Raw genomic sequence first — 25,389 nt, forward strand, 5'->3', positions numbered from 1 at the left:
CCCACGTCCATATATTTGTTTTGTTTTAATTGCTGTGAAAGATTTTCTTTACAGCAGGCTTATTCCATGTGATGCCTCTAGCATAACTGCTTCCCAGTGTCTCAGTGGCTTTCCTTCCCTCTGTGCTCTTCTGCATTTCAGCGCCCACCTCACTACGTAGGCGTTTAGTGCTAGTGTATTGTAATCAGTATTTTATCAGTGTAAAAATCTGTATTTTATCAGTGTACAGTCAAATCATTGGATTTTGACTTGGGAGTGAATTTTGGCATGGAGTTCAGCTGCTTATTTATAAAGTGTGCAGACAGTTACTTCATACTCAAAAATCTCAGAAGGTGCTCCCACCATTCCCACCCCATGCCTGACTTACTTGATAGGGTATCATGGTTCAAACATGAAAACTTATACTAAACGAATGGGAAATTTGTGTAAAGTGATCTTATCCTGTTTCCTAAATTAGAATTTATTTAGAATACTGTCCAGAAAGCTTAGGATAGAAATTTTTGCCATCAGCCAGGTTATAGAATTTGCCATTTCATCTTCATCTAGTGAAAAAGTCTCCCTTTACGATCCTCGCACTGATGATCAGTACGATCAGAACTAGAGTTGAGGATCAGTGTGATCAGAACAGGAGGCGGTTGTGAGAGCTGTGAAGTATGGAAGCTTAGCGATGTTTAGTAAGCTGCACCTCTGCATCAGGCAGAGCGTGTATCCAACCAGAGCCCTCTTTGGACATGTTCCTGCTTACAAAAAAGAGAAAGGCAATAGTCCACCTTAAACCATCTCTCTTCCTTTCTCCCTCAAAGCCCTCTGCCTCTTTGTGGTACGTGATCACCATCTCCTGTGCTTCCAGTATCTCTCTCTTTCTCTGAAGACCAGCTGCTCACCTGGAAAGGCCTGTTTCTGGTTCTGCTCACCCATCTTCTTTCTTACTAGCAGCCACCAAGATGCTGATCACTGTTGGACAGTCACCCAAGACTTCCTTGTCAGTTTACCCACAGGTCTCAGGCAGGCACTTTCTATCACCCAGCAGTCCTATTGTTTGCCTTCTTAGTCTGTGAGATCTTTTGGGTCACGTGATTTGCTTTCTTCTCCAGCCCATGCCTTCTCCTGATTTCATCACTTGGTAGTTTTGGAGTGAGTTTCTAACCCTGCTGTCTCCAGTTTCTTGTGGGCATCCCCGAATCCCTGTCCAGTGCAGTCTGAGCTCTGTCCTCGCTAGTCATCACCCAGACCTCCTCCCCCTGCCCCGAGCCACTCTCTATGCTTCTCTTCCCGCACAGTCAGCTTGTGGACCGCTCCCCTACCACCTCCCTGTCTGGAATCCCTGGAGCCCTGCTCTTCTGTCTCGCTGTTGAATTTTCCCTCTCTCCTTCACGCTCTTTTCTCCTGTTCCAACTCCAAATCGTGGTCTTGGGCTCTCTTCTCTCTCCTAACTTCACATTTTTGTAAGCAATTTCATTCTATTCTCTCTGTACTGATGGTCTCCAAATCTCTGTCTCCAGCCAGAAACCCTTGACTTTCTTTTTGCCAACTCCTTCTACGTGAATAATAAACATCTCAGAAACGGTATTTCAACATGGAGCTCTCAGATTCTGTTCCCTGCTCCAAAATCACTTCCACGGTTTTTTCCATTTTCACTTTCTGAGATAAAAACCAAAGTTTCCATCTTGATTTCACTTCTTTCAACATTTCTCACATCTTCTTTCATACATATTTTTAAGAGGAAAATAAGACTATGTATAATAAAGGTGTTACAAATTCTAAGCAAAAATTTATGTTAACTAAAGTGGAATTATATGAAAACTTCCAAAACCATTATACATGGTGACTGAAGTGGAAAAGTTATAATGCTGACAATTTGTATCCAATTAAGAGAGTAAAATACTTTCAGTGGTAGCCTATACTTAAAAATAACAGAAGTGGTTGCTTATGTCAATTGGCTATTTCAAGTGAAGAAACCTAGCCATGATCTCCATTTAGATGTTCAGAGGTGAGCTGCATAAAGGGAAGAATCTTGAACTGAACTCTGAATTTCGTTAATTTGCTCAAATCACAGGAAAGCATTGAGCTTTTTAATGGGATATAATTAAGTTTCTTCCTGGAGGTTTGATTGTGCCACTGGGTCAGCACTTTTTAAAAATAATCTGGTTCAAATACCTTTTCCTCTTCTCATTGTAAATGCAAGATAGAATAACAATGAGGGTTGCCTTTTATGTCACCATAAATCGTATTTTGAAATGATAGGATAATGGCTGGGGAAATAAGAGATGTAGAATCATGCACACTTTGGAACAGAAAAGCCTGTGATGGTGATGGCCAACCTGTGGGTTCCTGATAGCTGTAAAGGAATGTATGTGGGAGAGGAGAGTATATCATGTTATAAACAGAAGGCCACAGATCCATGCATCAGATGCATTATCTCACAGATGGTGTTCCTCTCCTTTATGTTTAAAAGCACCACAGCATTTAGAGCTGAATTTGGAAATCATATATTTTTTTAAATGACATTTACTAAACATTTGCAAAAGATGCAGCCACTCTCATGAGTTGGTTCATGAGATTTTTTAACATCCTCCCCAGATATATTTGTCATTTTATTTTTATTTTTTATTGAAATATAGTTGATGTACAGTGTTGTGCTACTTTCCACTGTACAGCAGAGTGACTCAATTATACACATGTATACATTCTTTTTAAAATATTCTTTTCTACTATGGTTTATCCCAGCAGATTGGGTGTAGTTCCCTATGCTATACAGTAGGACCTTGTTGTTTATCCACTCTAAATATAATAGTTTACATCTACTAACCTCAAACTTCCAGTCCATTTCTCACTTTCTACCCGCCCCCCTTTGGCAACCACAGGTCTGTTCTCTGTCTCTGTGACACACAGATATGTCTGAATTCATGCCTCATGCCTTAAAGCAGAATAAATTTCAGATGGATCCAAGACATAAATGCAAAATGCAAATAAAGTTATAAGAAGAAACCACAAGAAGATGCTTTAAAAATAATCTTAGAAGGAGGAACACTTTTTAATATGGCATAAAATCAAAAAGCTATGAAAAAAAGTTTTGAGTTGTGCTAAAAAACTACCATAGTCAAAACACAAATGAAGAAACATTTGCGATATATATTACAAAGGACTGTTTTCATCAGTATATAAAGAGCTCCTAAAATCAATAAGAAAGGGCAGGCAGCTCAATAGATAAAAGGGCATATTTTATGATCAAATAGTTTAAGGGCAAGGAATACAAGGAGATCTTAAATAGGCAAAAACATACTTGAGCTCACTTAGAAGAGTAGACGTACCAAAAAAAAAACAAAAAAAACAAACTTCATGGGAGCATATTCTACCATATTCTTAGAGAGCTATGGTCTAGTGCACATTATCCTGGCAAATGCATGGAGGAAGTAGAAATCTCTTACATGGCTGATAGAGGTATGAATGACTGCACTTCTTTGGGGTGAAATTTAGCACTAGTATAGAAATTACTAATGTCTATGCCATTTTTTTCTAGCATTTCCACGTTCACGAATTTATCAATAGATGTAATCCATGCACCTGTGAAGTAGATTGTTGAGTGGGTTACTTATTGCAGCATCAAAGGTCATAACAAAAGACTGGCAATAGTCTAAATGGCCATCACTAGGTCACTAGTTAAATAAATTGGAAAAATATATATGGTAGAATACTATATAGCAATAATGAATGGCCAGACTCTTCGTGGATATATGAAACTATCTCTTGGTTTATGCTGTTAAATGGGGGAAAAAAAAAAAAACTCAGTATGCAACTAGCAACACAGTATGTTGCTATTTATACAAGAGAAGAGAAAATAATCTGTCCTTTTGTACATGGAGAACATGGCTCAGAAACTAAATGAGAATCTGAGAGCATGGGTTGCCTCTGGAGAGAGCAGGATGGAGAAAGGGAGTGTGTGTACCATGTGTCCTTATACACATTCATATTCATAGTAAGATGGAAGAGCCTTTGGAAGCAGAGCATGCACAGAAGGGCTTGAGAACAGAGTCTCTGGTCCATTGCTGAGTTTTGCGCCCTGATAGTGATCAGTAAGAGTTTGGGAGGTGAAGAGTTTGGGAGGTGATGTGGTTTGCTGTGGTTCAGACAGCTCAGTAGCAAGGTCCAGGCAGGCCTTTACACTCAGTTCAGGCTTTGGGTGGAGAGGTGGGGCAGATGCCAGCATGAGGAAACAGCCAAAAAACCATGATGGAAACCATGGAGATCAGAAAACAGCATGTCCAGGGATCCAGTGGATGGAAGAAGCAGGTAGCATAATGTGTAAAAGAGACGAAAAGGGAGGGGTGAGTCCATAATGCAGTGAGGGCAGGTGTGGGGAGTAGGGGGTGAGAAGGACAGGAGAGACTGGAAGGTCTGTAGAATCTGGACTCTTTATGTGTAGGCAGTGGGGAACTGATGATGGGCTTTTAACTTACGGCTAATGTGAACACATGTGGACTTGGATTTGAAGATACTGTTCTGATTACAGTGGCTGATGCCAAAAGACCAAAACAGTCAGGGTTGAGCCAGAATACTGGTGGAGATGTAATAGTGCATATATACTTTAAAAAGGTGAAGGTTACTGTTTCTGTGCTGTATGTGGGTAAATGAGGGCTGATAGCTGCATTTGTCTTAGTAACTGTCCCAGTAATGTTTGAATTGCTGTATAAACTCTGTGCATCTCTACTAATGTCTTGGTTTGAAAGTATTATTGCTGAAGTTCATCTGAAACCCCACAGGCGTCAGTGTTTCCAGTGCCCACCATACCATTGGATTACTTTGTCTCCATGCAAAATGCCAGGCTGGATGAAGCACAAGCTGGAATCAAGATTGCCGGGAGAAATATCAATAACTTCAGATATGCAGATGACACCAATCTTAGGGCAGAAAGTGAAGAACCAAAGAGCTTTTTGATGAAACCGAAATGAGGAGAGTGAAAAAGCTGGCTTAAAACTCAACATTTGGAAAACTAAGATCCTGGCATCCGGTTCCATCATTTCATGGCAAATAGGTGGGGAAACAATGGAAACAGTGACAGATTTTATTTTGGGGGGCTCCAAAATCACTGCAGATGGTGACTGCAGCCATGAAATTAAAAGACATTTGCTCCTTGGAAGAAAAGCTATGACCAACCTAGACAGCATATTAAAAAGCAGAGGCATTACTTTGCCAACAAAGGTCCATCTGGTCAAGGCTATGGTTTTTCCAGTAGTCACGTATGGACGTGAGAGCTGGGCTGTAAAGAAAGCTGAGCGCCAAAGAATTGATGCTTTTGAACTGTGGTATTGAAGAAGACTCTTGAGAGTCCCTTGGACTGCAAGGAGATCAAACCAGTCAATCCTAAAGGAAATCAGTCCTGAATATTCATTGGAAAGAATGATGCTGAAGCTGAAACTCTAATACTTTGGCCACCTGATGTGAAGAACGGACTCATTTGAAAAGACCCTGATGCTGGGAAGGCTTAAAGGTAGGAGGAGAAGGGGATGACAGAGGATGAGATGGGTGGATGGCATCACTGACTGGATGGTCATGAGTTTGAGTAAGGTCCAGGAGTTGGTGATGGACAGGGAAGCCTGGCATGCTGCAGTCCGTGGGGTCACAAAGAGTTGGACACGACTGAGTGACTGAACTGAACTTCTTTATAAATTGTGTGCTGTTGTGATGGTTGATTTTGTGTGTCAAACTGGAGGGTATTAATGGATGAGATTCACATTAAATTGGGGGATGTCTAATAAAGCAGATTGGAGTCCCTGGTGTGAGTGGGCCTCACCTAGTTAGTTGAAGGCACAAGTAGAATAAAAAGACTGGCCTTCTCAAGCAAGGCCAGTTCTCCAGCACGCCGCCTTCCAGCCCCGAGGTTTTGTGTGCACCATTGGCTCTCCTGAGTCTCCTCCCACTCATCCACACTTGGTTTGGACTTGTCAGCCCCATAATTCTAGCATCAGTCTTTATAGTAAACCATCTCCTATTGATCCTATTGGTTATTGGTTCTGTTTCTCTAAAGAACATTGACTAATACAACTCTGACATCTCATAATTTCTGTATTTCTGATAAGTGGATTTTTTTAGATAAATAAAGCTCATTTTTAAAAACATTTAAAAATGCTCTTTCAAGTGGTAACATCAAAACATGCAGAACATGGTGTGTATATATATATATATATGTATATGTATGTGTACATACTTTGCACACCCTAAAATATGTTTATTAGCCATTTTGATAACCCCATTTTTATAACTGTTTTGTCATTGCTTCTGTCTTGTTTTATCCTGTGCCCGGTTGTTCCTGAGTGGTGCTGAACATTGCGCATGTAGAAATAATCTTGAGGTCCTGAGCGTGGTCATCTTCCTCGTGGGTTGGTTCATTACCGTTTTTGATAGCTGGGTGTCTAGGTGCTCTGTCACATGGAGAACAGCTGGACGGGGCTGGCAGTGATGGTCCCAGGCTGCCTTCAGCCCCCAGGCCAGGTGTGTCTCTCTAGTTGATACTTGTGTTAGTGTGCTAGGGCCGCTGTGAAAATGCACCACAAGCTGGGTGGCTTAGAACAGCAGAAACTCAGCGTCTCACACATCCCAGATCCAGGTGCTTGTGGGGTTAGTTCCTTCCGGAGGAGACTGCCAGGCTCCTTCCTTGCGTCTGTGGTTTGTCGCTGATCTCTGCTGTTCCTTGGATAGGAGTAGCCTCGCCTTGGTCTCCGTCTTCATTTTCACTTGGCATTCTCCCTGTGTGTCTTATCTCTATCCAGGTTTCCCCTCTCAGAAAGATGTGCTTATTTGTTTTTGACTGCGGTGGGTCTTTGTTCCTGCGCACAGGGTTTCTCTAGCTGTGGCGTGCAGGCTTCTCATTGCCGTGGCCTTGCTTGCTGGGGAGCACAGGCTCATTAGTTGTGAGGCACCGGCTTAGTTGCCCCAAGGCACGTGGGATCTTCCCGGGCCAGGGGTCAAGCCCATGACCCCTGCATTCGCAGGCAGATTCTTAACCACCGAACGACCAGGGAAACCCTCCCCCTTTTATAAAGAGACATTCGTAGTGGATTGGGCCCCCCTAACAACTTCATCTTAATCTGATCATCTGCAAAGACCCTATCTCCAAATAAAGTCACATTCACAGGCACTGGGATCAGAACTTCCACATCTCTGGGGATAAAATTCCACTCACGTCAGTCCTTTTTCCTGCGCTTTAACTGAAGGAGGGCTGAACACAGCTGAGCTTCCTTGGTGGATCCTAATGCTGCATTTTTGTTCTCTGAGTCTGTACATGCTTTTAAATTTGTTTAGTTTCTCTTGGTTCTAAGCTGGTGCCTTGAGAGAAAAAGCCCCACCTAGGTAGGTTACTGCGTTTTCACATCTTAGCCGACAGGTTCTCATTGCTTTGCCACAGGGTCGCTAGAAGCATACAGGATGCTGTCACATGAATGTCAGATGAATACCACAGTGATTTTTGGTGTGTGTCTCAAATAGTCAATGGCACATGCTTGTATCAAAAAGTGTTTACTGTTTATCTGAAACCTATATTTTTATTAGTGAAATCAGATGATCCTACCTAGGGAGATCTGCAATATTTTCACACAGGTTTTATTTAATGCCTGTGTTATTAGTAATATTTAACATACAGTGTGTCTCATTGTTTGAGGTGGAAGGTGGGTCAGCAACCTGCTAGTTGGGCGCTGCTTGGAAAAGAACTCTTCCTGCTTTTGACAGAAGTTTTTAACTGGCTTGACCGGACTGGACGGGCCTTTCTCACCCTTGTTCCTTTTGTGCCTGACATGCTAAGAACTCAGAATAAATGTTGCTCAGATGGAGATGAATTAAATGGTGCACTTGATACTGTGTACACACCCATCTAAAACTGCCATTTGTCTGTGCTATCTCAGTGAAGAAACGGCTGATCTTGGTGAGGGAGAGGCCACAGGCACTGTCTTAGATGTGATAGAATTCTCCTGGGATGCCTTGGAGCCGTGTGTGTGGTGTGTGTGTGATTTTATTTTTCTTAATGTCCTAAAACTTGCACTCATTTAGTTCTTGAAAAAATTTTAAAACAGATTTCCTGGTTTTTCCACTGTGAGCTAGATATCTAGCTTTCTTTAAGGAAGAAGTCTAGGTCATCAGGCCCTCTTACATTCCCCACTAGAAGTAGAACTGCAGGTGCATGTTAGTAATCTTTGTGTGGACCATGCACAGTGTGGATGAAGGCCTGGATAGCCAGGCTATTTTATTGTTCTGAAGTCATAATGGATTGAGGACACTTTATTGCTAAAAGAATGGAATGATCAGTAGCCTAATTGAGCTGAACATAAACGACACTATTTGAATCTCTTAAAATTTGCAGAGAAACAAATCTCTCCCTTGTTGAATGTTAAATTGAAACAAATTGTTAGAGAATTTCTGTATGTTCATTTACACCTACCCTCACACCTTTGGTACCACATCAGAAAAGAAAAAAAAAAAAAATTAGAGCCTTACAATTTTTTAAAAAGTCCTCTGTAAATAAAATATTCAGCCTGGTGCAAAACTTAGGCTAAGTCTTCTTAAATTTTAGCTCTAAGAGACTTTTTGAAGATCCTGAAATACCGAGTAAAATTATATAATCCAATTGGATGGTATAATCTAGCTTTTTTAAACACAAACGTCTCCCAGATTGCCACATTACCATTTTCTTTAGGACACGTTCCAAGCTGTCAAAGATGAATTAGGTAGATCATCACTGGTGTTTTAGGATAGCTTATCTCTTCATTCTTCCCTGGGGTCTTTCAGTGATAACCTCCATTTGCCCCTTCATAGATCTCTAGGCTGTGAAGACAGGCAGGACTTCTCCAGTGCCTGCCCCCTTCCAGGGGACTGTAGGGCGTTTACCAGTAAGCTGGGTGCCACGCGTGGCCCATCCAGGGACCAGGCTGGCTCTGAGACTTTTGTAACTGCACCTGTCACCTAGAGTATTGTTACATACTTCTGTGACATCTTTAAACTCCTTTTTCCTCTGAATGCTAGGGAGTTGGTTTGAGAATCAGCTTCTGGATGACATTTCCCAAGGGATCAGATTTTGCGGGCGCCCCTGCTCTTCGCGTCTCTGTCTGTTACCCACTTCCGTGTAAGGCGCACATTCACGCTGCATGTTTGCAGGGTTTGGTGGCGTTTTCCCCGGGCCCCAAGGTGCCATTCGAAGGTTGAGTCTGAAAGTCGCGGCCTCTCTCGCTGGGCCGGGCCTCCTCAGGGACCTGTGCTTCCTGTGCCAGTGGGATGGCCGTGCCTGCCCGTCAGCCCCGGGGACTGTGCTTTTCTAACCTGCACAGAGTTCCTGTAACTAGGATTGCAAGTTACAGGCACAGGAGAGCGGAAGGAATGTTAAAAACATGAAGGTTAATGATTTCCAACTGCTAATAAAGTTTACCGCATCTCTACTTTAAAAAAAAAGAGTAAACAATGACTGATTCTTACCCTCAAATTGAAATTTCATTGTCTCTGTTACTTCATGCCACTTGTATTGTGAATTCTGCATTTCAGCTTTGTCCTGTAGCACATGGCATTGCTGGCCGTAGGTTCTCTTATAGTCAGTCTGTTACAGACAAGGAAACGAAGCATGTTTTCAATGTAGTCTTTGTTGATTCTTGTGAAAGCGAGCTCACAGCCATGGAATTATATGGTCTCTTGTAACCCTTCCCCTGTCCTTCTATTTACAGTGCATGCAATTTGCCAAGCCTGGGTCAAGAACTATGTCAGAAATTCAAGCAATGCGGCAGGGTTGGATTCCTGAACACAGATTATTTCTCCTCGGCTTTGGTTTCGTAACTGTCGTGTCCTCATGAATTGAAGGTTTATGCTTCTATTTTGAACCAATCTGTCAGACTCATTAGCATTCCCGGCCACTTGCCCTACATAGCTGGAGCTGCTTCCCTCTTTAGGTGTGAGGGCAGCTGCTGTGGAAAATATTCAAATTAAACTGGTGACCTTGTTAGCAAGGAACCTGTGAGCACAGTTACCTCTGTCAGTGCTATAATCTATAAAAATATAATTTGGCTTCAGAGCTAGTAAAATGGGTTAACAATTATTTTTATTGTCTGGGCTGTTTTGTTGTTTCATTCTGTATTTGTTATTCAAATCACCATAATAAGAACAAGGCATTTTACCGTTCTCATTACAAGCCATGTAATGTCTAACCCAAGCAGACATTTAAAAGAAAAATTAGAATGAAGGAAATGATTATTGCAGGAGCTTTCTTTTACGAGTGAAATAAGCACAGATGGAAGAGCCACTTCCACAGTGGCCACGTTGGGCTAGGCCCCTGCCACTCCCTCTGCTCATTCCAGCAGTGTGACCTGTCCTGGGTTCCTGGGCTAAATTAAGTGTTCTGGATTGGAGACAACTGATCTTGTTCCTTTCTGGCTGTAAACATCCTCATCCGTCCGTGTTAGCCTCCGAAGGGCAGCTGACTTCTGTCTGGCATGGAGCTTCCCCACTGCCTGGTCCCGCTCTGGTCCTCCCTCCTGTTCTGTGCAGGGGTGTCCCAGCCTGCCTGGGACACTCGCCTTCCCTGGCCTCTGGCCTTGGCTAGGGTGTCACCTGTACTGGGGTACCTCCTCCAGCCTCCTCTCCTCCTGCTGACCGTGTCTCAGAGGCTCTATCTGTGAGGGAGGCGTCTCCATCCATGTCTAAGTGTCCTTGTCCCCCTTGCAGAGCACCTCGGAGGGAGCAAGCACCATAGATGAGCTGTTCTGGGTTCCCATGCCTTGTTCAGGCTGGCATGGAGGGGTGGCCGGCGTCTGCCCTGTCTGCTTTGGCTCCAGGGTCATACGCAGCTGACCTGGGGGTGTTGACCGTCTCCATTGCACTGCCTGCCAGCCCCTTACCTGCTGCTGCCCGCACCCCCCTCCCGGTTTTCCCACTCCTCCTCACCCCAGCCCACCAAGGACATCCATGGCAGCACACCGACGGCACGGCCTGGAGCCCCTGGCACCTGGGTGTCGCTTCTTGTCTGCTTGGCGGAGAGGACCTCAGCCACTTGCTCCTGGAGATGAGAGGATGCAGCCACGTGCTGCTTCAAAGTCGGAGCTCAGAAAACGACTTCTCTACACGTCTTTAGACCACCTGGTTTTCAGTTTGTTTATTTGGACAACGTTGGTTTATAATATACTGTAAGTTTCATGCGTAAACCTTGTATTTTGACCTGACTTGTGTATACACTGCAGAGACTACCTGTTTTTAAATCTACTCCTCAGTGTAAGGAATAGTAATATATAATTTTGTTTTAAATGTGCACAGATACTCATGGGAAATAATCCTTTTGACTACTGGTTTGGTGCTTTTCCAAGTCGTTTCAAATTACCTTTTTTGTTTTTTCAGATTTACAATGTGCTGAAAACAAAGTTTAAAAAGGACAGATGAACAGGATAGATTCTAAGAAGAAAAATGAGGAATTTGAAGCCATACGTTCATCAGGGAACGTGGCACTGTGGTCTTTGTTCTTGGCTAGATTCCTGCTGCTGCTGCCTCTGAGACATCTCACAAACCCATCAAGTTTCTCTGTCTGTCCCGGCCAGTTTCCAGGTCTCTGTGCATTCCTGGCAGAGACGGGGGAGCCTGGTTTTCCGCCCTCCGCTTCACTGCTGTGTGTCTCAGCCATCTCATTTGCTCCCCTGTGGCTCTGTCTGCTGCTTGTTCCACTCCCAGAAATTCCAGACTGCTGTTGTATAAACCCGTCCTTCAGGGTGCACATCAGGGTGGTCACTGCCATTGTCACTCTGCTTCTCGTAGAGTATGTGGGCACACATGCGTGTGTGCGTGCATGTATGCCCCTGCACATGCAGGCACCCTTGTGCTTCTGTGTCAGTAAAGACAAGTGGCTGGGTTCTGTGGTAGGACTCATGCAAAGCTATTAGGTGAGTGTGTGACACATAATAAATATTTTAAAAAGAAACAGGGAGGAGGGTAGTGGTTTTGTTAGTGCTAGAAAGTAGTAAGAAGGAAACAAGTATCCCTATATCTGAAGTGACCTTTTGAAAGCAGTTTTTTGAATGTTTAGTTTTTATTCATTTTGACCTTAAAATTTTAATCTAAGGAGCATTTCTCAAGCGTGTCCACCTGATGTAAATAAACTGTTACTGAAAACTAAGGAGATGTTTAGGAATAGGCTCAGTGACAGAAAATGTTTGTGACATGCTGGCTTAAACATGCTTAGGGTGGGTTCCTTCCACCTTGGCTGGGCTTTTCATCTGCTGAATTGGTTTGTGACTTTCTAAGGGGAGGGGGCCTACATTATGGGCTGTAGTCCATGATTATTTCACCACAGAATACCTTTCTAGGAATAGTGTTTTTTTTTTTAAAAAAAAAGTAACTCGGGGAAATTTGAGCCTCCAGAACCCAGAGTGTTGGTTCTGGAGGCTACCAAGAGTGTGAAAGAACTTGGAGAAAGGACTGGCACAATCTTTTCTTCCCTCTGTGCTCAGAACCCATCTGCATGATAGCTCAGTTGTTTTTGCATCCAGGACTTTTTCTAGCCCTTTCCTCGAAAGCTCCTGAGGATGTTGTCAGCCCACATGGGGCACTGTCTAAATTACAACTCCTTTTGTTGTTTAAGTTCATCAGAGGCCAATGGATCAATGGTTTCATAACTCCCTCATTTACCCCCATTTTATGGAGAATTAAAATGGAATATACAAACTTGCAATAAAACCAACACATTTTATGATCACTTTCCTATAAGCACTGTGAAAAGATGATGATAAGTCAAAAGATTTTCCTTCTATTGTGGCTCTTGCCAGCAGAGGGAAGCCATAATGATTCAAGGCCACCCTCACCTGGTCTTAATGACATCTTGTAGTGAAATTAATTTACTTTAAAAATTCCTGTTGCCATAACAACCTGGTGTAGCTGTTCATGTGACTTAATGAGATTCTAGAAGAAAGACCGCAGTAGAGAAAAGGCCGAACAAATGGAGGTGAACCGTCCTTAAGTGCTGTGAGGAGACATGAGTTGGTAGCTGAAGGGGGTGCTTGCTGAGGAGGAAGAGGCAGGGGTCTTTGTTTCTGCCTTCATCTCTTTGTTCTTTAATCCCAAGATAGCAGTTGTTCCTTCTCTCCTCCTTTTTTTAGGAGTTTCCTTAGGAAGCTGTACAGTATTCCTGTGGGTTCAAATAGGCTGAAATGAAATGGAGGTTATTCTGATTTTAAAAAAATAATAAGTCAAGATTTCTTTACTTAAAATATTTCTTCTTTTCATGCAATATAGTATGGTGAAAATCTGTCATATTTGGAATAGAAAATATCAACACAAATTTCACTTACATTCAGTTCAGTTCAGTTGTTCAGTCATGTCCAACTCTTTGCGACCCCATGGACTGCAGCATGCCAGCAAACGCTTTTCTTCTTTGCACAGAGGCTTGCAGGCAAATTAACTGAATTTATACCCCAAGAAAACTCATTCTGAGGTTGATGGGACAGTTAATTGTTACTGCAGTCACAAGCCTACCATGATCTATGTTTGAAAAGGTCCGAAGTAAATGCTTTAACAGAAAACTCTTTTAATGATTAAAAGCCATAACTGACTGATATAAAGCAAAAGAATAACACCAGTTAACATGAATCTAGGGCTCCTATGGGCTGGACACTGTGCTTATGCGTCTGGTACTCAGTTGACTTCTCCCAACAGCCATGAGAAGGCGATGTTCTTTTACTTTCCCCACTTCATTGATGATACAGTCAGATACCGGGAAGTTATATCAACCTCCAATCACAGGATTGAAAGAAATGGTGGGTCAGGGGTGGAAGCCAGAATGTCCAGTGGTATTCTGTCCCTTGAGCTTCAGTTCAGTTCAGTTCAGTTGCTCAGTCGTGTCCGACTCTTTGCAAACCCATGGACTGTAGCACACCAGGCTTCCCTGTCCATCACCAACTCCAGAGCTTACTCAAACTCATGTCCATCGAGTCAGTGATGCCATTCAACCATCTCATCTTCTGTCATCCCCTTCTCCTCCACCCTTCAATCTTTCCCAGCAACAGGGTCTTTTCAAATGAGGCCGTTCTTCATATCAGGAGGCCAAAGTATTGGAGTTTCAGCTTCAGCATCATTCCTTCCAGTGAATATTCAGGACTGATTTCCTTCAGAACTGACTGGTTGGATCTCCTTGCATTCCAAGGGACTCTCAAGAGTCTTCTCTAACACCACAGTTCAAAAGCATCAATTCTTCAGCACTCAGCTTTCTTTATGGTCCAACTCTCACATCCGTACATGACTACTGGAAAAACCATAGCTTTAACTGGATGGCTCTTTGTTGGCAAAGTAATGTCTCTGCTTTTTATATGCTGTCTAGGTTGGTCATGCTTCCAAGGAGCAAGGGTCTTTTAATTTCATGGCTGCAATCACCATCTGCAGTGATTTTTGGAGCCCAAAAAATAAAGTTTCTCACTGTTTCCATTGTTTCCCCATCTATTTGCCGTGAAGTGATGGAACCAGGTGCCATGATCTTAGTTTTCTGAATGTTGAGTTTTAAGCCAGCTTTTTCACTCTCCTCTTTCACTTTCATCAGGAGGCTCTTCAGTTCTTAGCTTTCTGCTGTAAGGGTGGTGTCATCTGCATATCTGAGGTTATTCGTATTTCTCCTAGCAATCTTGATTCCAGCTTGTGCTTCATCCAGCCTGGCGTTTCTCATGATGTACTTTCCTGCATATAAGTTAAATAAGCAGGGTGACAATATATAGCCTTGACGTACTCCTTTCCTAATTTGGAACCAGTTTATTGTTCCATGTCCTGACAGTTTTAACTATTGCTTCTTGACCTGCATAAGGTTTCTCAGGAGGCAGGTCAGGTGGTCTGGTATTCCCATCTCTTTAAGAATTTTCCACAGGTTGTTGTGATACACACAGTCCAAGGCTTTGGCATAGTCAATATAGCAGAAGTAAATGTTTTTCTGAAACTCTTTTGCTTTTTTGATGATCCATCAGATGTTGACAATTTGATCTCTGGTTCCTCTGTCTTTTCTAAATTCAGCTGGAAGATCTGGAAGTTCACAGTTCACATACTATACTGTTGAAGCCTGACTTGGAGAATTTTGAGCATTACTTTCCTAGCATGTGAGATGAGGGCAATTGTGCGGTAGTTTGAGCATTCTTTGGGATTGCCTTTCTTTGGGATTGGAATGAAAACTGACCTTTTCCAGTTCTGTGACCACTGCTGAGTTTTCCAAACTTGCTGGCATGTTGAGTGCAGCACTTTCACAGCATCATCTTTCAGGATTTGAACTAGCTCAACTGGAATTCCATCACCTCCACTAGCGTTGTTCGTAGTGATGCTTTGTAAGGCCCACTTGACTTCACATTTCAGGATGTCTGGCTCTAGGTGAGTGATCACACCATCATGATTATCTGGGTCGTGAAGATCTTTTTGGTACAGTTCTTCTGTGTATTCTTGCCACCTCTTATTAATATCTTCTGCTTCTGTTAGGTCCATACCATTTCTGTCCTTTATTGTGCCCATCTTTGCATGTAATATTCCCTTGGTATCTCTAATTTTCTTTTGAGATCTCTAATCTTTCCCATTCTATTATTTTCCTCTATTTCTTTGCGTTGATCATTGAGGAAGGCTTTCTTATCCTCTCCTTGCTCTTCTTTGGAACTCTGCATTCAAATGAGTATATCTTTCCTTTTCTCCTTTGCCTTTAGCTTCTCTTTTCTCAACTATTTGTAAGGCCTTCTCAGACAACCATTTTGCCTTTTTGCATTTCTTTTTCTTGGGGATGGTCTTGATGACTGCCTCTTGTACAATGTCACGAACCTCCATCCATAGTTCTTCAGGCACTCTGTCCATCAGATGTAATCCCTTGAATCTATTACTCACTTCCACTGTATAATCGTAAGGGATTTGATTTAGGTCATACATGAATGGTCTAGTGGTTTTCCCTGCTTTCTTCAACTTAAGTCTGAATTTGGCAATGAAGAGTTCATGATCTGAGCCACAGTCAGCTCCCAGTCTTGTTTTTGCTGACTGTATAGAGCTTCTGTATCTTTGACTGCAAAGAATATAATCAGTCTGACTTTTGATGTTGACCATTTGGTGATGTCCATGTGTAGAGTCTTCTCCTGTGTTGTTCGGAGAGGTTGTTTCCTATGACCAGTAAATTCTCTTGGCAAAACTCTGTTAGCCTTTGACCTGCTTCGTTTTGTACTCCAAGGCCAAATTTGCTTGTTACTCCAGGTATCTCTTGACTTCTTACTTTTGCATTTCAGTCCCCTATAATGAAAAGGACATCTTTTGGGGGTGTTAGTTCTAGAAGATCTTGTAGGTCTTCATGGAACTGTTCAGCTTCAGCTTCTTAACGATTACTAGTTGGGACATAGACTTGGATTACTGTGATATTGAATGGTTTGCCTTGAAAACACACAGAGATCATTCTGTCATTTTTTAAATTGCATGTAAGTACTGCATTTTGGACTCTTTTGTTGACTATGAGGGCTACTCCATTTCTTCTAAGGGATTCTTGCCCACAGTAGTACATCACTTAGATTAGTCTTTTATTGTTTTTTGAAACTTGTAAGCTGCCCTAAAATATTACAGATCAGTTAAAGACCTGAGTTTGAGTCAGTCTTGTATTGGGCCACACAAACTTTACTTCTCTTTAGAGTTCTACAACCCACTCTTCCAACAAAACATCAAAAATTGATCTTTAAACATGGCCAGAATATCAAATGAGTTTTTAAAAAGCTATCAAAAAGATAAGCCAGCAGTAGTGACCTAAATCTTCTTTTGTGTCTAAGTCTGACATGCCTTTATAATTTCTTAATAAATAGAAATGTAACACATGTTAATTGTTGGAAATTTGGATAAGAGAGAGAAATAATGGCAAAGAGACAAAAATCTTACATAATCTCATCGCAGAGAAATCACATTCCATATGATGGGTCATTCTGAAATATAACCTACCTTTTTAACTTAATAATTAAATTATTAAATATTTTTCCATAATATATCTTGTGATGGTGCTTTTAAATTGTGCTGGAGAAGGCTCCTGACAGTCCCTTGGACTAAAAGGAAATCAAACCAGTCAATCCTAAAAGAAATCAGTTGTGAAGATTCATTGGAAGGACTGATGCTGAAGCTGAAGCTCCAATACTTTGGCCACCTGATGAGAAGAAACGACTCATTGGAAAAGACTCTAATGCTGGGAAAGATTGAAGGCAGGAGGAGAAGGAGATGACAGAGGATTAGATGGTTGGATGGCATCACTGACTCGATGGACACGAGTTTGAGCAAGCTCTGGGAGTTGGTGATGGACAGGGAAGCCTGGCGTACTGTGGTCTGTGGGATCACAAAGAGTCGGACACGACTCAACAACTGAACAGCAACAGCAATAATGGCGGTCCAGGTTTTATTATTACTGTATAATACATATTTTAGTCAGTCTCTTTGATCATTTAGATTATATCCATGCTTTGTTTTTATAAATATTTCTGTATATGCCCACATACTTTCAGTGAATCTCTGTTCCTGAAGCTTATTTCCTAGGGATAGAATTCCTGGGTCAGTGCCCGTGAGTGTACTAGGTCTTCTGATATACCTTGCAAATTCCTTATACAAAGGCTGTACCAGTTTATTCTTCCAGCAGCCAGATACACCCTGCTTGCACCCAGGCTGGTTATCGTCAGTACAGATGCTCTTCTCTTAGAAGCCCAGGAGAAGGGCCAGAGCCCAGAACACTGACACGGCCAGCTGCTGGGGAGGACGTGTGGCAGCAGGCACGCTTATCCATGGTGGTGGGACCCCAGCATGGTGCAGCCCCTCCCCTGTGGGAGAGTCTGAACACTGTCCCCGTACTCTCCGGCAGTCGCAGTCCTTGGTAGTTACCCAGAGGAGCCAGCAACTTACGTCCCCGAAAAACCAGGATGTGGAGGATTACAGACCCTTTTATCCTAACTGCATAAACTCAGAGCAGCTAAGATGTCCTTTATAATAACCAACCACTGGGCTTCATTCTGCTCAGAATTTTAAAAACAAAACTACAGCAATTAGAGGTCAACTCTAAACTTACTGAACAAAGGAAAAGATTTGCCTGAATGTCTTAAGAAGTAAATTTAAGACAGAGATATCGGTATCTCCAGTATGGTCTCAGGGTGTGAGTCCTTCAGAATGTTCATAAAAGGAAGAAGACAACGTGATGTTGGGCTAAAAACAAAGCAAAAGGAATGATGTGGGCAGGGCTTTCACACCACGGCTGCCCCCCACCCCAGTCCCATGAGGAACTTGTAGCTTGTGAGAGCCCTCGGTGTGTTTGACCATGAGGCCACTTTTCGAGGAGGATCTTATGGGACCTAGTGTTCTACTGAAAGGACTTTGGGGAGAAGTGCGAGGCGCCGTCCGTGAAGAGTGTGGGGACGCGAGTCTTGATCCCGACTGCCTTGAGCATCACCATTGTCACCCCGGCCTCCTCCTCTGGGTGAGGCTGGACAAGAACGACAGGGTCCCTGCAGGTGCTGGCCTTGTCCGGCTTACTTCCCCTGGGAGTAAGTGTCCCTGGCCCAGTCCTGTTGCAGACACATTGAGAAGATGTTTGTAGCACTGCGGTAGTAGAGTATCACTTCACGTAATAATGTTCAGTTCTCTCCACTCATGGTGGTCACCCTTCACGTGCTGGGGTTTTGAGCTGTGTTACCAGTCGAGCATTAATGATGCACCTTACAGCACCAGTGTGTTCTGAGTTGGTCCTGGTTTACTGTCTTCCTATTAATGAGCATTCACTCAGGAGGAAAATGTTCGACATAGCTTATGTATTTAATACATTCTGTGTTTTACCCAAACATAGTTTTCAAGTTGTTGAGTATGCACAGAAATTAGTTAATGTTTACTGAAATCCTCTCACCCCGAATCCCCATTTCGTTTTTTAAAATACCTCATGTAGCTCACTACATGTCAGTAGACTGAAAAGCGATCTTTTTTTCCCCAATATTCTTCTCTGTAGTGTTTTATGTATAGAGAGTGGAAGTTGGAGCAGATTGCTTCCCTCATGCCGTGTCTAAGGAGACCTAAGGAATGTTGTGATTTGGGGCTGGAAGTGGTTCTCCCACTGGGGGAATGGAGACTGCAAATAATATTAGAGAAATAAAAGACATTTCTCTTGCCCCTGAATTCTGTGGCCTGATACTTGTGCTTGCTGTGCTGGGGGCCACTTAGGATCTCTCAAATTCTTTGCGGGGTGCGTGCCTCTCCTTAGCTGATGAAAACCCTAGACTAAAATTAGAGCAACATTCAGGCAATGTCCATGACCCCAAGGCTCAGCTGGGAATACCGAAGAAAGCTGAGGAGCTCATTTCCTGAGCTGGGTTTAAAAAATACTGCTGAGGGCGACGAAGAGGGCAAACTGCTGTGTGTAAGGTAGGTAAGCTGCACGATGCACTGGACAGCACAGGGAATGGTGCCAGTGGTTTATAATAATTGTAAACAGAGTATAAGCTATAGACATTGTAAATCACTATGTTGTACACCTGAAGCTAACATAATATTGTATAGCAAAATGTACCTCAGTGAAAATTATTGCTGAATGCTTTGCATTTCTAGGAGGGTTGACGGATATCCTGCAGAGACATGACCTCCCTGCGTTGCACTAGAGAGTACTCTGTGCTGCTGTTGTTATTGCTCAGGGGGTTCCTCGTGAGGAGAGCATGACTCCAGAGCCCCCTGAGCAGAGGGGCCTGCCGTCAACTGTCTTCCCTGGACGGGATGGCCTGGGTGCCTGCAGGAGTCTGCGCCTGGGAAGGACCTGGGTCAGCCCAGCATGGTGGGGTGGCATGGAGCCCAGGGCACAGGGACCCTTTTTTTGTGTGTCTCTGAGAGAGTGCGGACTTTCCCAGGAGAAGGTTACCCACAGAGACCCCCTGTGTGTGTGCTGTGGAAGTCTGGAGGGGGGCCCTCCATGCTGCAGAGAGACCCACCAGAGCTCATCGATCCTGGCTCAGCTGAGACCCTCTGTCTTCATGGATGGCCCAGTCATGGCCCAGAGAGAGAGTCTGCAGGGCAGCGAGGACGCCTCGCTGGGGTCAGGGGTCCATGCCGTAATCCGAGCCTGTCCTTTCTGACGTTGAGCACAAAAAGTGGGCTCCTGGGTGAGCATGGCGGGCTGGGAGCTCCAGGGAGGTGGGGTGCTCCTTGAGATGGTCACACCCTGAGGGGAAGCGGAATGAGCCCAGTGCAGTGTGGGGGGACCAGAGCAAGTCTGGTTGCCTTCAGCGGCCAAGAGCCCCTAACGGAGCACTGCCCCACAGCCTGTGGTGTCCTGTGTGTCAACACTGCCCCCTGAGAGCTGCCTCGCACCGTCTTAGAGTGTGGGGACTGGTGTGCAGTCTTAGGGGACACAAAGATTTATGGGGACGAAGTGTGACCATGGCCATTCAGTGGGCACTGACCTCAGGGAAGTAAGAGCTTGACTTCTGACTTTAAAATGTCAGGATCAGTTCCAAGAGTCAGATTATGGTCAGGTGTGGACGTGGATGTGGACATGGTCTTGGGGAGATTAAAAGGGTACCCTTAGACACTCTCCAGAAGAACGGGCTGCTGGAGGGTCCACAGGGCTCCAGGAAATGCGTGTGCGGCTTTGTAAACAACGTTTCTCTGCTTGTGCATGGTGTTCAGTGTGAATTTGCTGCACTGGTGATAGCTGTCAGGGGCTGAACACGACCTGGATTCCCGGAGTAAAGATAAGGGGCAGCACCGAGGGTAGTCCCTGGAGGTATCCTCTTGACTTCCTAATTCTGTTATTAAAGGGAGTTTTCTTCATGGTAGCCTATTCATCTATGTTGTTATCCCTTAAAGAATATTAGTAAGATATAATAAAGTCGACATGAAAAAGCCTTCAAATTCCATGGCATTTGAGTAAAATATAAGTATTTGGTTATTAAGAGCTGGTTTCCATCAGTAAAGGAGCTAAAAACTTCTTGCTCCCAAGAAAAAAGCAGAGAAGGAGGGAAGATGGAAGAGGTTGGACTTGATGTCATAGGTGTGTTCCAGAGATGGGGCTTCACCTGCCCCGTCTGGGACCACGTCTAGGGTGGGGTTCCTCAAGGAGAGCTGGTGGTGTACTTTTGTTGCACCCAGCAAAATACAGGGAGCCGTCAGCATTCCCTTGCAGTCTAAGAGAAACAGGCAAATATTTGTAAAGGAAAGAATGCATTTGCCATGATGAGGACAACAGTCTGTGTGACCCAGTGGCTAAAGACAGAACAGAGCTGGGCTTTTTGCAGTATGTTAGAATGGATAGGAAACCTTGTCCAAAACCAGATTCCTCCCTCCCTACTCCAGACTTAGACTTTGCTGTTCCGTGCATCCCTGAAACGTAGACATAAATCCAGCTAACATTGCTGAAATCATCCGAACTGGCCGAGATTAAGTTTCTATAACTTGTTGGAAACGAGTCTCAACAAAAGGAGCTATATTGACTATCAGGTTTGTGTTTGAAAATTCATACATGGAAAGGCCCTGCTGAAGAGTAAATACTTCAGAGCTCTCGCATCCCAGAGATTTGTTGGCATACACCATGGTTTTATAATAGATACGATCTCTTTCCTTAAAATCTTCAAGCTGTGTGCTTGTTAGAGTGCTCTGGATTAGAAGGAAGGGACGGGAATACTTAAGGAAGGTGGCTGAAACATTTGAGTGGATTTTAAGAGCAATAATGTATGGTGTTTTTTTAACTTTTTATTTTGTACTGGAGTATAACTGATTAACAACCAATGTTGTGATAGTTACAGGTGAACAGGGAAGTGACTCAGCCATACATACACATGTATCCATTCTCCCCCAAACTCCCCTCCCATCCAGGCTGCCACCTAACATTGAGCAGAGTTTCCTGTTGTATATAGCAGGTCCTTGTTGATTATCCATTTAGAATATAGCAGCACATACATGACCTTCCCAAACTTCCTAACTGTCCTGTCCCCCATCCTCCCCCCTCTCCCAGCAACCATAAATTTGTTCTCTAAACCAGTGAATCTGATTCTGTTTTGTAATTTCATTTGTATCATTTCTTTTTAGATTTCACATGTAAGGGATGTCATATGATATGTCTCCTTCTCTCTCTGACTTACTTTATGGTCATTTTTGAGACCTGGAAGTTGCCAGAATTCACGCTCCAAAGGGATTCCTGCCTCTTAAACATCATCCAAAGGCAGTGCTGGTCCTGAATGTGAAGAAAGTGGCCAGGTGGTCACCCAAGGTTCAGGTGGTCATCCAAGGCCCTGGCTTTCTTCTTCTGCTCTGCTTGCTCAGGCACTGGTGAAGCGACATTGCCCCCACCCCTACCCCACCAGGAGCAGTCCTTCTTCCTGTACTGTGTTTAGAGAGAGGCAGGGGACCATATCAGGAGCTCGGACTTCTGCAACCAGACATAACAGGTCTAAGTCTTGGCTGTACATCGTTCCTTTTTCTCTAATTGCTGTTGTTTTTCCTACTGAAAACAATCTATGAAATATTTTTATATTATGATGTGTATTGTCCACCAAAGGTCTGATTTATTCTACTATGGCAATAGGAAGTTCAAAACAAGTTCTATTCCTAAACTAGAGTTTAGCATTTACTCATGTTTTTCTTTCTCTGGAACTTGGGAATATTATACAGCAACTTGGCACTTCACATTTCGAAACAGATTGGGATATATTTTGATTCATTAACATGGAGCATGATTTTAGGAAAAGAGATGTATCATAAACTGTGATGTTCTTTTTATCATGAAACAAACCACATATTCAGCTTGGAACGTGTTTAAATGGAACATGCTTATTGTGAATTCCCTAACATTGCATTTTACTGGAGGTAAGTTTGAATTGGCTCCATTTGCTGAAGATATTATGCATGATCCCCACAATATAGAGCTTGGAAGCGTCCAGAGGAGAGGACGCTTGCATTTCTACCAGAGATTTCATGCTGATGCTACTTGTTGCAGTTATGGTATAATCTTACTGGTTCATTTAATATTTTCCAGAATTTTCTCTATAAAAAACAAAACAACCCAAGTTTAGCTATCCTGATTTATAATCACTGGTCACTTATGCAGGAAATATAGATGCAGCCTCTGACTCATTATCAGTGATTATGAAAAATGACAGCATTGAACAGAGAAATGCTCTTTTTCAGGACAAACTGGCAAAGAACCTTTTCCTGCTTAATAATCTGTTTTCACCTCTCTTCTATTGAATCATAGTTTAGATTCAAAGGGAAAATATCAAGATGTGAGAATATTATCATCCTTTCATTTTATTCAGCTGGTGTCTTTGTCATCTATACGGATAGAATTTTTCAGAAATGTTCTCAGCTTGTACCCAGTGCTGATCTGCTGGCTCCACTGACAGTGTGTTCCTGCCCTTCTGGCACAATTCTGTCGTGAGAGAGATAGTTACAGCAGTTCCTCTTTAACTCTGTCAGCTCCTGCTTTCTCAGCCATTCCCTCAGAAAATGTTTCAGAGTGAAATCCCCACACCCAGAGAACGACCACACTCTTGCAAGGTCCCTTTCTTTGTAATCTGGATAACTGGTGATAGTTTTAAAAAAAACCCTTTGATCTGAAAGAAGATGAGTCTATGTAATTAAGTGGAAAATGGCTCTTAGTATATTTTTCCAGCCAACCCTTAGTACACTGTCAGAAAAGGTATTACCAGGCATATTGTCATGGTGACAAAAATACTAAGCTCACTGTGGGAGAAGAATCAAAGGTTGAGTGTAACTTTAGGATTACTTGATTATATATGTATATAATTCCAACAAGAATATAAAAACATATAGAGCAAGAAATTATCTTTATATAAAGCTTTATACATTATATATAAATATATACTAATTATCTATAAGATGATATATAGTTATTATAAATTATATACACATATATAAAACTCATTTTATATATAACTTTTTAATAAGAGCCTTAGGGTAAATGAGCATTAACTTTTTAAGTTTAATAAAAAGTAAATACATTTAAGTCCAAATTTGTAATTTCTGTAGCTTTTTAATTTAAAATGGCTGTTTCTCTAATCTAGTTTTCTGGAAATTTATTGTGCTTTTATCTCTGGCTTCCAACTCATCCAAGTGATTACTGTAATTGTTCATTCTGGCAAGCAGCTGGCCCTGACTTTGCAGTTTCTGTCTGTTCCACTTTTAGTAATCCTCTCTTCGTCTTCTATGTGTTTCCTCACCTCAATCACCTGAAATTATACAGATCTCTACCCTTAACGTATAGCTTGAAAGGCATGCCAGAAGCTCTTAGTTGGGTTGCTGACTTATTTAAGCAATCAGTTCTGTTGTGCTGTGTCTGTTTCTTCCCTTGAATCCCATTGTGTCTCTATACATGTAACACTGAGGCACAATTGAACTCATCTTCTAGTACCATCCTGAGATGGCAGAGACAGATCCATCAAAAAAGGTGAAGGGTGTTTGAGTGAAATTATATATTTCCCTTTTGTGTATTTGTCAGAATTTAAGGCGACAGCTGATTTAAGAATTGAGGTAAATTTTTATTAGACATATTACTCCATAGTAACAGAAATCAGAAAATATCAAATGCTCTGAAAGAATCAAATGGAGTATATATCTCAGAATCTTATAGAATTAGGTTTGGAGGGAATTCTATCACTCTTGATTCTAAACCAATTTCTAATTATTAACATTAGAGGGTGTTTTTAAAGTGCTTTAACAAACAAAGTTGATGTGTTTGCCTTGATATGGAAAGATTTACCTGATATGTTTTTAAATTTAAGTTAAATTTTATATACAGTGACATTCATGGATGTTAAATGTATAATTCCATGTTATTTTGGTCAATATATATGCCTGTGACTAGTAACCCAGTCAAGGCACAGGATATGTCCATCATCCCAGAATCTCATTCCCTGTTCCCTTCCAGTGAATTTCCACCCTCTACTGGCAGTGACTGTTTTGATTTATATCATCAGAATTCATTTTGTCTGTTCTTGAAGTTCCTATAAATGAGATCATACAGAACATTTCCATTTGTGTCCAGCATCTTAGATCATCATGTTTTTGTGATTTATCTATGGTGTTGCATATATCAGCAATTCATTCTTTTTATTGCTGATCAGTGTTCCATGGTATGATTACAAACAGTTCATCTGTCTGCCTGTTGATGAAAATTTGGATTGTTCCCAGCTTGAAGCTGTTATGAATAAAGATGTTATAAACAGTCTTGTACCAGTGTTTTGCAGACTTTTGTTTTCATTTCTCTTGAACAAATACCAATACCTATAAATGAAATTTCAGAATCATAGGGTAGGTATGTGCCCAAATTTGTAAGAAACTGCTGGTTTTCCAGAATAGTCGTACCATTTTACATGCTCAACATTATTGCATCTCTCTGATGGCTAGTTATGTGGAACACCTTTTAATGAGTTT

This window comes from Dama dama, chromosome 23 (assembly GCF_033118175.1).
Source record: "Dama dama isolate Ldn47 chromosome 23, ASM3311817v1, whole genome shotgun sequence".
Classification (NCBI taxonomy): domain Eukaryota; kingdom Metazoa; phylum Chordata; class Mammalia; order Artiodactyla; family Cervidae; genus Dama; species Dama dama.